Source organism: Conger conger, chromosome 17 (genome assembly GCF_963514075.1).
Source record: "Conger conger chromosome 17, fConCon1.1, whole genome shotgun sequence".
Taxonomy (NCBI): Eukaryota; Metazoa; Chordata; class Actinopteri; order Anguilliformes; family Congridae; genus Conger; species Conger conger.
In genome coordinates this window covers 18,075,612-18,088,550 of record NC_083776.1, presented here as the reverse complement: position 1 = coordinate 18,088,550, position 12,939 = coordinate 18,075,612, and positions in this window count along the sequence as shown.

The window sequence follows — 12,939 nt, the reverse complement described above, 5'->3', positions numbered from 1 at the left end:
TGCGGTTTATTACAAGTACAACTACTAGTACAATGGCCTTGCAATATAGGCCACATTGTGGTATAGACCTTATGTGGAATAAGCCCTTTTAAAACTTCGATACAAAGTGATCGCGCAAAATAAAATCATTATCTACTACAAGTAAGATTGCTTTTGGTGAAGAATACTATCACCAAAAGCAAAACAAAACAGTGTATCCAACAAGCAATTTTGATTATTTTATATATTTAAAAAATAATAATCATCATTACAACTCAATTTAACTGAACACTGAAAGGAAAATTAATCCTTCAACAGATTAGGATGCTCTTCCCCAGTGTTCCCATTTTAAATGTATATTTCCCTCCAGGGTGAAAAAGTAAACTCAGGGGTGAAAATGTACAGACTTTTACTGTATGCCATTAAAGTGTGTTTGGCTAAAATATTCTATTTTATACACTTTATTTATATTGTTGTGTTTTGATAAGTATCTGTAACTTTGTTGTTTATGGATCATTGGACACCACTGTATTGCATTATAGGAACAGCAGGAGGTGCATAATATAAAATAATTTAAGCCTAGATTTAAACCAAAAACAATCCTCTGTATTTTCTTTCCTCTTAGTAATGACAATAATAGTGGCTAATTTACATAATTTAAATGTAACATTGGACTGATCAAACCTTTAGTTTCACATGTTGCTATAGGTAGGACAAATTATTCTTGTCCCCAAACATTTCATGATAATGGATATATATATATATATGGACCCATATATATATATATATATATATATATATATATATATATATATATATATATATATATATATGGGTCCCCTCAAGTGACTGAATAAGTAAAGAACTGATTCTTCATTTGGAGAGGCATACACACTTATGTCTGACAGGAAAAGTCTCAGCCTTAACCAGGGAACAAATTCTAACCATACCTATTTCAACATTATTGCACCTACTCGCAGATCCAGTCCTCTGTGCCAAAAACAAAACTGCAGATATTTTGTGCCCATGATAAATTGGCTTCCTGTTGATTCATGTGTAGCAGATGTACTTGCGCATCAAATGGTTTTGATGCAAGACAAATTGGAATGATCTCGAACCACATGAGCCATCCATGCTGGAAAAGTTATTCTATTTAGTCCAGAGCCATCTAACCAGACAAAGAACCGGCAGCCATATCTATCTGTACAAGCTGACATGTTCCACCCTGGGCTAACAGGAGGGAAATGCCCAGACGCTGTGAAAATGCCATCTGAATTCTCTCCATTGAACCTTTTTTTCTGGCAGCATGAAACAATTACTGCTCTATGTTCGGAAGATAAGCCCCTGCAGATGTTGCATAATTTTACAGTTTATCCAACAAATCTGACCTACAAAATGAAGACAGACAGAGAGAGAGAGATAGAGAGAGAGAGAGAGAGAGAGAGAAAGAGAGAGAGAGAAAGAGAGAGAGAGAGAGAGAGAGAGAGAGACTATTAGTAGTTCATAATAGAACTACTGTTTCATTATGTAGATTTATTTTAATTGTTTTACTTTTTTACTGTTACTTATTGTCACTTTTTATTGTTACTTACATAAAATAAAAAAAATACATTGCCATGTATCTAACAAGCTTTACCAATACAAATATACAAATTTGTCATGCCAATGAAGCAAATTTAATTGAGACAGACAAAGAGAGAGCGAGATAGAGAGAGAGGCAGATAGAGAGAGACACAGACAGAGAGACAGACAGAGAGAGAGAGGCAGACAGAGAGAGAGACAGACAGAGAGATAAAAATGGCCCAACAGTGAGTGGTGGCAGAGAGAGGAGGGGAAGAGGAGGTGACTTTGGGAGGTCTGGAGGATGCCACTGACAGCACACGGAGGCCTTCCTGGGAGGACTCGGTGGAACATCCTGGGGCATTATTCTTGTTAAGGTTATTAGGGAGATGTTTTGGTATAATCAGCAGGCTGGCGTCGGGGACCAGCGCTAAGTGTTGCTGTAATGATAATAACCCCACTGGTGATAAATCTTGCCCCAAGCACAGGGGGGCGTTTTCACAGCACCATAATGAGAGAAAACCATGTTTTATTTGCAATAGAGGATGTCTTCAAAGTATATTAAAAATCTACATCTTATAATGGAGCAAATCTGTTCAGCCAATTGGGAGAATTCCCACTGCGGCATTTTTAAAACATTTATCTCCTTCTCTCCGTACACGTTCTTGCCTCCAGCTAACAGATGTTTACTGTTAACTCGCTAACTATGCAACAACCCCGTCGAATACAGAGCAGGAATCTAGAGCACTGCATGGATTCGCACAGAGCAACTTTTATATCCCAATACCCACTGATATGCACCTGTGCCTGAAATTCATTTCTTTTTTTAATTGATGGAACATTTTGTCTTTTTTTTTCATAGAAGTAATATGGGCTACATTTTACATTTGCATTTTAGTCATTTGGCAGACGCTTTTAATCCAAAGCGACTTACAAGTGCATAGGTTCTTCCACAAGTCAAAGCATCACATCCATAACTAGGAAAATACACATGGAATGCTGTTCTAACATATAGTCATCATAAGTGCAATTCTTTTTGTTTTGGGTTAGACAAGGAGGATAGGGATATCAGAAAGGCTATGCCAAATGAAGGTATTTTCATTATTATTTATTTTAATTAATAATTGAATGACTGCTGAAAATTTCATTTTCATAGTATTTGCTGATAATTCAATGAAGACAAATGAAATTATACACTGCAATTTGTATTACATGTATATTGTATGTATCTAAGGTATGTGACACATGCTCAGTGTCAAAGGTTGCTTGGACTTATGTTCTTTCCCTATTTTTTTCCAGCAGAGGGGACCTGAAACAGTTAATAACATGATTTGGTTCATTTGCCTTTTTATCTTTGATAAGATATGGCCCTGCATTCAAATCTGAAATTGCTTCTTTTTTTTTTTTTTTGCTATAAGCACTAGGGCACAGCCATCTTGGAACAAGCTAGGTTGTGACATCACTAGGCTGGTTCGTCTCAGCTGCTCAAGATAATCCAATTACTAGACTACTGGCTTTCGATGAGCTCAACAATTAATTGTGAAAGAGAAAAAACTAAAACAGAGAACCCAAGGAGGCTCCTCTGCTTGCCCTGGGATGGTGAAATGAGTATTACCGCAGAAAACATATTAATTTTGAGGAACTGCCTCTGACGAGACCATAAGTGTGGTTGCTCTAAGGGCGAGAGGTCTACAGTGACCACTTTATTAAATCAGATTACATGGAGGAGGAGGCCCAGCTGCAGATCCACATGGGATTGAAACATTGTTTAAGCATTAATAAACATTGCATAATGTTTTATTATCGACTTCCAGTGTGTGGGCTCTACTGAATTCTTCCTGTGGTACTCACCCATTCCAGCACCGGGTTCGATGTGCCTGCAACCATGATTCCCTGAACAGTAGATTGCTATTTCTGACATAATGTGGTTCAAGTGAGTAATAATCTCACAAAACATGTGAAGCATCAAATTAATAAGCTCTTAGCATATAGGTAATTGATGATGTATTGTTTTATTCACTGTGTACAGTTTGAGTTGCTGACACACATGCACGCACACTCACACACACGCACACACAAACTCAGGGCCAGGGACACCTGCAGAGCCTGGGGGCAGGTGGCTGGTCGACTGCCACTCTCCCCAATAAACATGACTGGTTCCCTGCTCTAGCTCCCAGTCTGGCTGTTTAAGAGTTATGCTGCCTCCACCAGACCCTGACTGGATAAGCCTCTCTGTCAGCAGGGCTCTGAGATGTGGAGGGCAGCTCTTCCGCACTGCCTGCACTGCACTGCACTGGCTGTCCCACTCCTTCCTATGAATGGATGTCACATCACCAATGTTTAGTTGTTTTCAGGTCCTCTACAAGGAACGTGTGTGTGTGTGTGCATGTGTGCAAGCACATACTGTATGTGTTTGCAGATGATAATTATGCACGAGACAAACCTGTCCATTCTGAAATCATGATTTGTATGTCTCTAGAAAAGGTACTCCATTGTTTATTCCTTTCATACGTTATGAAATATAACATGTAAAAATGTGTAAAAAAGAAAATACATATCATGATAAACGATCGCAGCAGTGTTCGGCGTTGCAGTGAACTCTCAGGAGGCCAGAATTAGGGATGCGTTATTATTATGCAATAAGGCTGAGTTATTGCCATACGTGGCTATAAAGAAGACGGAGACGCATCGCGCCGAACTGCGGAGAGCCGGGACTCCCTTCCCAGTGAGATAAATATGTTCTCCATGGCTGCTCCGACGGCCGAGCGACGAGGAGGTAATATATCGAGTGAGTGCCTCCACTTCTACTGCCCCTGGGAAGAATCAAACGCAGGATCATCACACACCGCGCGCGATGGGGCCATCAGGGGATTGTGGGTAATGAGAGATTATCACCCCTGTTGAGTTCCAGCATGTCTCTTCCCATTCCGTCCATCTCGCAACGCGACTGTCGTGCCAGACAATATCGTCTGCATTTCCTTCGGTACTAAATACATACACTGTTAGAGACCTGATTCATCCGTAATGAATCACACACTTCTAATTATTCACCAGTGAAATAACCAATTTGCTGCTGAGAGCATACGCCAATTACATTATTCCATTAGAGACGCAGCACAAAAGGACATTAAATTAGATCAATCAGCGATTTCGCTTGTCCCTGCTCTGTTTAATTTGATATTAATTCGATATTTCATTTTCTATTTGACTACTTAAGACATCTCACCCTGTTTATTTGTTTACGCAATGACATCGCGATTAATGGGCTTGATCTGAAACAAGCTCATATAAAATGCTCGCGTTTAGTATGTTTTAAAATGCATTCGCCCACAGAAAACAGTGGCTTCTGGCTTGTAAATATAGGCAAAGGCAGACGGAAGAATAGATGATAGTCTGGTTCGCGCAGGGGATCTTTGTCCAGCGACGGCTGTATCGGCAAGGTATTTTTCCCACACAACCATCGAGTCCATAGCCCTTCTCCTGAGTCTCAGGAACTGCAGCCCCAGGGTTAAACAGGAGCTAGCATTATTCAACCGTGGCAAATGAATTTTATTTGCATGGGGAATTGGAATTATTAAAGTGAAAAGGACATTTGGAGGACGAGTCCTTCAGCTGGACACCAGGGACGTTCTGAAGAGATATAATTTGGGCCGGTGCCCTGCTACTACCCCAAACGGGACAAGTGCGCACGGTGTGCACATCTTTGAAGTCCTCCTCACTGTAGAGACAGTGTTTGATGTCTGGAACTCTTCTTCATTTAAACTGCTGGCTTGTAGCGAATAGAAAAAGCTGCGTATTTGGTCTGCGTATTTACCAAGCAGTCAGACGCAGTCATTCAGTTGATTGTTTTAGAATGCTACCGATTCAGAAATGCCTTTAGAAACATGGAAACTATAGGAGGAACATGGAGTTTTCATGTTTCATCAGCTGGCAATGCACTACTATGTACATGAAAGAGAAATACATATCGCAGATCTTATTTGAATGTTTCCATGGTAAAGATGGGGGATCATACTTTCATGGTATGAATAGCAGTTCTGAACACAACATGCTTATTTGTCAGAAGCACAAAATGAGAAAACTACTATGAATGACAATGACTACACGCATTTATTCACCCAGGCTATATCTAACATATTGCAATTACTTTCCCACTCTTTAAAATGACATATTTGCCACCAATTATATGCCTGTATTGAAGTGCACAAATTCCAGAAAAGGTTGCCCATCTGCATAAATAAAAAGAAAGAGTCCTTGAAATTAAATCCTACGATTCATTTAGCCATCTTTCAGTCCAGTATAATCGCAAATTCAGTCAAATTAGGTCTTTAGAAGGAAGATACACAATTAGCCAGTGTTCAAGACCGGGGCTGATCAGTCTCTGTAGATGGTTCTGATAGCGTGGTCAGTTCTTTAAAATGGACAGCAAAAGAGACGGCCAATTAACATGAGTAATACTGAGGGCTGAACCAGCAGCGAGGGGCTCAGAAGAGACGGAATTAGTTTTCTTTCGTGGTTTGGATGCAATTAAATGTCAAATTTATATGGATGATTGGTGTAACAGTAAAAGGAATTGTTGAATTAAAAACGCGATTAAACTGAACACTCCTGTGACATGATACACTTACTGAAAGGGAGAACGTTACATAAAACACAAGGAGAAATGGTTATGGAAATCAGATAATCCAACAAAAGGAAATAATTATTTTTCCCTATTCAGCAATTTGCATGGAACTCAAGGAATTCAGATTAAACTGCGTTTGAAGGAATGCCACTCCACGCGCCATTATAATCGCTGTTATTTAAGGGTTAAAGCATTGCAGGCACACGTGTGAACGTTGTTAAATGTAGATGCAGATGTACAATATTTGCCTAGGAAAATAATATTTTCTCCATTACATTTCTTGGCATCTGCGGAAAAGGAGTTAAACGCGAGCTAAACCAATTAAGGCGCTGGTTAATTAACTGGAACAAAAGCCAGAATGCATTGTGTCCCTGAAGGAACCGCCGCCTTCATTGTCCAAATTCTCATGTTGTACAAGAACACAGAGCCATTAAACGTCACCCAGGGTGTTTCTTCAAGAAATTTAAACACATGGAGTGTTGTTGGGTGTGTGAAGTATTTATAAATCACTTGTCCTCCGACTTGCTGCGTGCTCGATATGCCTAATTAAACATTTTCCCTGGAGTTTAATTTAATACACACTTGAACTTCCAGGAAACAAAACAACAAATTGATTTTCAAGATCAAGTTCGATATCAGCAAAACTGATCTTTCATGAATGAAGTCCTACGCAGTTTTACCCCTTCTACTTATCATAAAACAATGTTTTTGACGAAGTCAGCTTTCCGTCAAACAGAGTTAAATAAATCCTAGGCAATCCATTAAGTATTTCTATTGTAGAGGACTAAATATTAAATACCGTTTAATATACTAGTATGCTGTAGAAAGTAAAATGCTATATGGTGCTTAGCTATCACACACTCTCTTGACGGTTGTCATGGTACTCTGCCCATAGAAACAGTCAGTTGCCACTGCCTGCACAGAATACCGAGGGCCTTGGTTTACCCTGAATCTCATTGTGTTTTTGTGTCCCTGAAACAAACGTTTTCACTCTGTTGAAAGTCTGTTGAAAGTCACTCTGCAGAAGAGTCTGCAATGAGATTATTATGAAACATAACATGTCAGACCTTGATTTTGGTGGGGAAAAAAAGCACTAAAATCAATACAAATTTGGATTTTTAATTTCACCATAGTTCGCATTCTTTTTCATATTTTTCATTCACCATCCTTCTAGGGGCAGCCTGTAGTCTAGTGGTAGGACCTGGGAGGTTGGTGGTTCAAGCTCCGGCGTAGCCACAATAAGATCCGCACAGCTGTTGGGCCCTCGACCAAGGCCCTTAACCACGCATTACTCCAGGGGGATTGTCCCCTGCTTAGTCTAATCAACTGTAAGTCGCTTTGGATAAAAGTATCAGCTAAATAACAAATTTAGTATTTGACATTCCTGCTGAAATCGAGGCTGGTGCAGCAGGAGCAGGTGATGAGAGACAGGCTCGGGCTGAGTCTCTGCACCGCTTGTTTAATTGCCCCAGTAATGAAGAGCAGATCCTGATAAACACTCCCTACCCCGGTGTCCTGAGCAGGCATCATCCGCACACACCTGCAGAGTCTCCGCGCTCCAGAGACCGAGCGGCTCTCTCACTGGTGATTAATGAGAAGAGCGAGTCCATTAGGCCTTCTCTCATTAACATCTCCTCTCTAAGAGAGTCCTCCTTTCAACTGCGTCCCCTTCTCTTACTGCGTGGCTTTCCCTGCGCTCGGCTCTCTCCATTTTGTCCCTTACTGCAGCTCCGGTTCCCCCGCAAATTGCACTTTCATCTTCCCATCAAAATGAGCCACACAAGGACCCAGTCTGGAACAAAACAGACTGTCCCGCAACTCTCAAAAAAGCGCATTTATTTCTGTTGCAGTCACGCCACAAAGCGCAGTCCTTGAGCGAAGATCGCCATTGTTTTCTCTCTCTCTGTCACTCTCTCACACACACACACACACACACACACACACACACACACTTGAACCCACATTATAAAAGCAGGCGATGTATTCAGTCTTTCCGAGGCGAACACATTGCCCAATAAATTCATGAGCAAACTGCCCTCTACCCTGACAGAAATGGTTAGTTCCCACACACACATTGTAAATCAGTGTAACATATAAGGGACATATTGTGCGTTTGTGGCTCTCGGGTGTGTGAGTGCATACAGTCATGTCCCCCAGCGAATGCCCCCATTGTCAGCCAGTGCCCCACTTCCACCCCCCCCCCCCCCCCCCCACTGCTCCACGTCAGGTTCTGACTCAATTATTCACGTCTCCATCTGCAGCAAGCCAACATGAAAGCGAACAAACGCGTCAGCGGGACGAAGATTTGTGACTTCCAGCAACCTGAGCGCGCGCCCTCCGAAATGTGACAGAAACAGGGGAGGGGGCATGATGGGAAAATTAATAATGAAATTGATGAATTAAATAAGCCATATGTTCTTTTCAAAGCATCTCACTGCCAGAATTCATTGAGCCTACACTCTCAGAAATAAAGTTATAGTGGAGGTACGTATTATCCTCGAAGATAAAATTTCACAAATGCACTCTCAGTAATGTTTTCTTTGGGTACAAATGAGTACGTTTTCCAAGCAAAAAAGGTACAAATGCATTATACAGTGAATAAGGGGTACAATCGTATGTACCTCTCGGGTACCGCTCCAACGACAAGCATTTGCACCTTTTTGGGCATTTTTTGTACCTTTATTTAGGTAACTGTAACCGTTCTAACACGACGGTTGTGTGTGAAAGCCATCACTTGAGTTGAAATGAGATGCCTTGCAATCATTCCCCAGGGAAAGGAGCTGGATCTGTGAGATTTCTTCCCAGAGTACTGGAGCAGTGCTGATAGTGTTCTTGGGTTTAAGGTTTTAAATGAATGATTAAAATGTAAAGTGTAAAGGTAAACTCCAGAGATTTAACCTTGCCAGCATTTCTCAAATCATTGGCGAGTAATAGGAATACCCTCACCTGAGTTTATTTAATTCTGTTGGTTACTGCTGGGTTGTTGGAAATGGCTTAGTTGATTTTCACTGCCGCTTGACAGACTGGAAACACTGCAAAAGGCTGCACATAGGGTTAAAAACTCCATATACACAATAAAGGTAGGAAAAGTGCCTAAAAGGTACAAATATTTGTTGCTGGGGCGGTAGCCTATAGGTACATAAAATTGCACCACTCGCCAGCAATATACATACAATTGGAAAACATGCTCATTTGTACCCAAAGAGAACAGTACTGTACTTTCATGGTAAATTTTGGAAATCTGACCTTGAAGAACAAAAATGTACCTCCACTGTCACTTTATTTCTGAGAGTGTAATATAAGCCTTTCCAAAAAAAGGGTACATGATTATAAAAGAGAGGGTAATACTGTAAACTGCCATGGTGCATGTGCCAACACCAATGAACAGATATTAAAACAGGGTGTGTGGTGCTGTTGATACGTTGTCTAGAGCCTTTCAATCCCCAATGCATGATTTCTTTGTATTGATTGTTTATTTATTCATTATATATTTGTTCTTTTCACATGTACATGTATTTTTGTACTCCTAATATCTATTCTTACAGTATGCTTCACTTTTACTGTATTCTCCTTTCTCTCACTTTACAGTTTTCTTAGTTCAGCACCTAGTGCTCATTGCTAGAAGGCTGCTCTAAATAAAAATGTATTATTATTGTGTATAACCACCCATCCCCAGAAAAGCTCAAATGGAGGACATGGCCTTCAAACGTGGTTCGGAAATGCTTGCCTGCAGAATTCCTTTCCAGTCATATTTTCTCTTAAAATCACACAAATGCCTTTACACAGATACAGTTGTTGCATATGTCACAAACAAATCAGCGAGAGGGGCTTCAATTCTTGCAGTAAAATTTTTATGTCTTCGACTCAATATATGAAACAACATTAAAATGGAGACAGGGACATGTCTAATGAATGAGGACTGCTAACTGCAGACTCAGCCCTCAGACTACTGTAACCTCCAGCAACATCACACACACTGGGGTCCCTCGCATCAATCTACAGAGGCTGATCACAAACAGCAGAATAACTACCCATAAACATCAGGGCCTCCAGCAAATATGATTTAATTTTGCTCTGTGCGTGGCACTTGAATTATTTCTTGCCGTACAACAAATGCATTCATAAGGATACTTATGTACACATGTATGCACACCTACCCCTCCGGTCACTGTTGTGCATATATTGCCAATTTAAATTGGGGCATTTCTTGAATCACCTTTTGGAAATAAAATGAAAGTGAAGCCTGCTCAGTGTTTGTATTATGGTTAATATGTTCACTCATTTTGTTTATTTTATATCACAAAGGCCAAGAAACAGAAAAATAGAAATGTTCCCTAAACACGTGCATATGTATGTCGCGTTGAGACATGAACTAGGTTATAAATTAGGGATATGAATTTGGTTAATGGTGACAAACGGTATCTCAGAGAATGATGGCTCTCGTACACGATATAACAGTGGCTGGGGACACTAAGGCCTTATTCGTAGTGTCAGATCATTTCTGCCCAGCCTGAACGGCTAAATTCTGAAAAGCTAATTTGATGAAACGCCAAGCCAGGCGACAGAGGAGACACGAGTGTTAGCTCTATGGCTTTCCCGCATCAGCGATCAGCCACCTGCAGCCCATGGTAGATTCCTTCCCTCAGTGACGCCTGGAAGGCAGCTGCTATCTCCAAGACTGCAAACAGCAGGTCGGCCAGCAGGTTCAGATGATGTGCGCATTCATATTGGCAGGCCATTTTTTTCTTTTGATTAAATCTAACTGTATCTATGTTACTGAGTGAGCTAGTTTGCCAATCTGTCGCTGTTAGTTCTGTAGTTCTACAATCTGGGCCCACCTGCACAGCTATGACAGGCAGCCTTCTTGCTCTCGCGGTCTTGTGGTTGTAAGACTGGGCCTAATGAGTGCTGGAAGAACATACGGCAGGCTGCTCCGCCCCATCTGCCCATCTGCCCCAATCCGTCAGCCTGGGGCTCCCACACTGAGAGCGCTGCCGCCCACAGCCCTGACAACCACACTGAGAGCGCTGCTGCCCACAGCCCTGACAACCACACTGAGAGCGCTGCTGCCCACAGCCCTGACAACCACACTGAGAGCCCTGACGCCCACAGCCCTGACAACCACACTGAGAGCGCTGCTGCCCACAGCCCTGACAACCACACTGAGAGCGCTGCTGCCCACAGCCCTGACAACCACACTGAGAGCCCTGACGCCCACAGCCCTGACAACCACACTGAGAGCGCTGCTGCCCACAGCCCTGACAACCACACTGAGAACGCTGCTGCCCACAGCCCTGACAACCACACTGAGAGCCCTGACGCCCACAGCCCTGACAACCACACTGAGAGCGCTGCTGCCCACAGCCCTGACAACCACACTGAGAGCGCTGCTGCCCACAGCCCTGACAACCACACTGAGAGCGCTGCTGCCCACAGCCCTGACAACCACACTGAGAGCCCTGACGCCCACAGCCCTGACAACCACACTGAGAGCGCTGCTGCCCACAGCCCTGACAACCACACTGAGAGCGCTGCTGCCCACAGCCCTGACAACCACACTGAGAGCCCTGACGCCCACAGCCCTGACAACCACACTGAGAGCGCTGCTGCCCACAGCCCTGACAACCACACTGAGAGCGCTGCGGCCCACAGCCCTGACAACCACACTGAGAGCCCTGACGCCCACAGCCCTGACAACCACACTGAGAGCGCTGCTGCCCACAGCCCTGACAACCACACTGAGAGCGCTGCTGCCCACAGCCCTGACAACCACACTGAGAGCGCTGCTGCCCACAGCCCTGACAACCACACTGAGAGCGCTGCTGCCCACAGCCCTGACAACCACACTGAGAGCCCTGACGCCCACAGCCCTGACACCCACAGGCCTGACAATCACATCCTGCGAGAAACCAGCACACTGAGAAAAACAAACACCCCAGGAGAAACCAGCATACCTAGAGAAACAAGCACCCCCAAAGAAACCAACACCCCTAGAGAAACCAGCACACCCAGAGAAACCAACACCCCCAGAGAAACCAACACCCCCAGAGAAACCAGCACACCCAGAGAAACCAGCACCCCCAGAGAAACCAGCACACCCAGAGAAACCAACACCCCCAGAGAAACCAGCACACCTAGAGAAACAAGCACCCCCAGACAAACCAGCACACTGAGAGAAACCAACACCCCCAGAGAAACCAGCACACCCAGAGAACCCAGCACACTGAGAGAAACCAGCACCCCAGAGAAACCAGCATCCTCAGAAAAACAAAGCGAACACTGATAATCAGGTCCAAATGCAGACCAAATGCAGGTCTATACAGCTCTCCTCTCTTCTGTAATTAGCGCTGCGTCTTAGAATGGTACAGGAAATAGAGAAGTCATTAACGCTTTCTTAACGCATCAGTGGCCAACACTGCGATTCCCTTTCAGCAAGTTTAACCCAAGTAAAATAACTGCCTGTTAATGACACAGAAAGCTGTTCTGCACCCAGTATCAGACAAAGACCTCTTTAAGCAAATAAGCAAATAGCATATCCGCCAATCTCCAAACCAAATAACATGGAGATTGCAGGAGACTGAGGCACTTAATTGAACATCTGTAAATTCTATTCCTCAGATCTATTAAGTTTGTCCTTCCTTCTCTGAGTCTGTAATCCCGAGAGATGTCCTCTTGGTTATAAAGCTGCAGCTTTGCCATGAACACACTGACCTCAAGCTGCAGATTTAGATCCTGCATGGAAATCTCACATCACTCCTTATTTTATTCACAGGGAT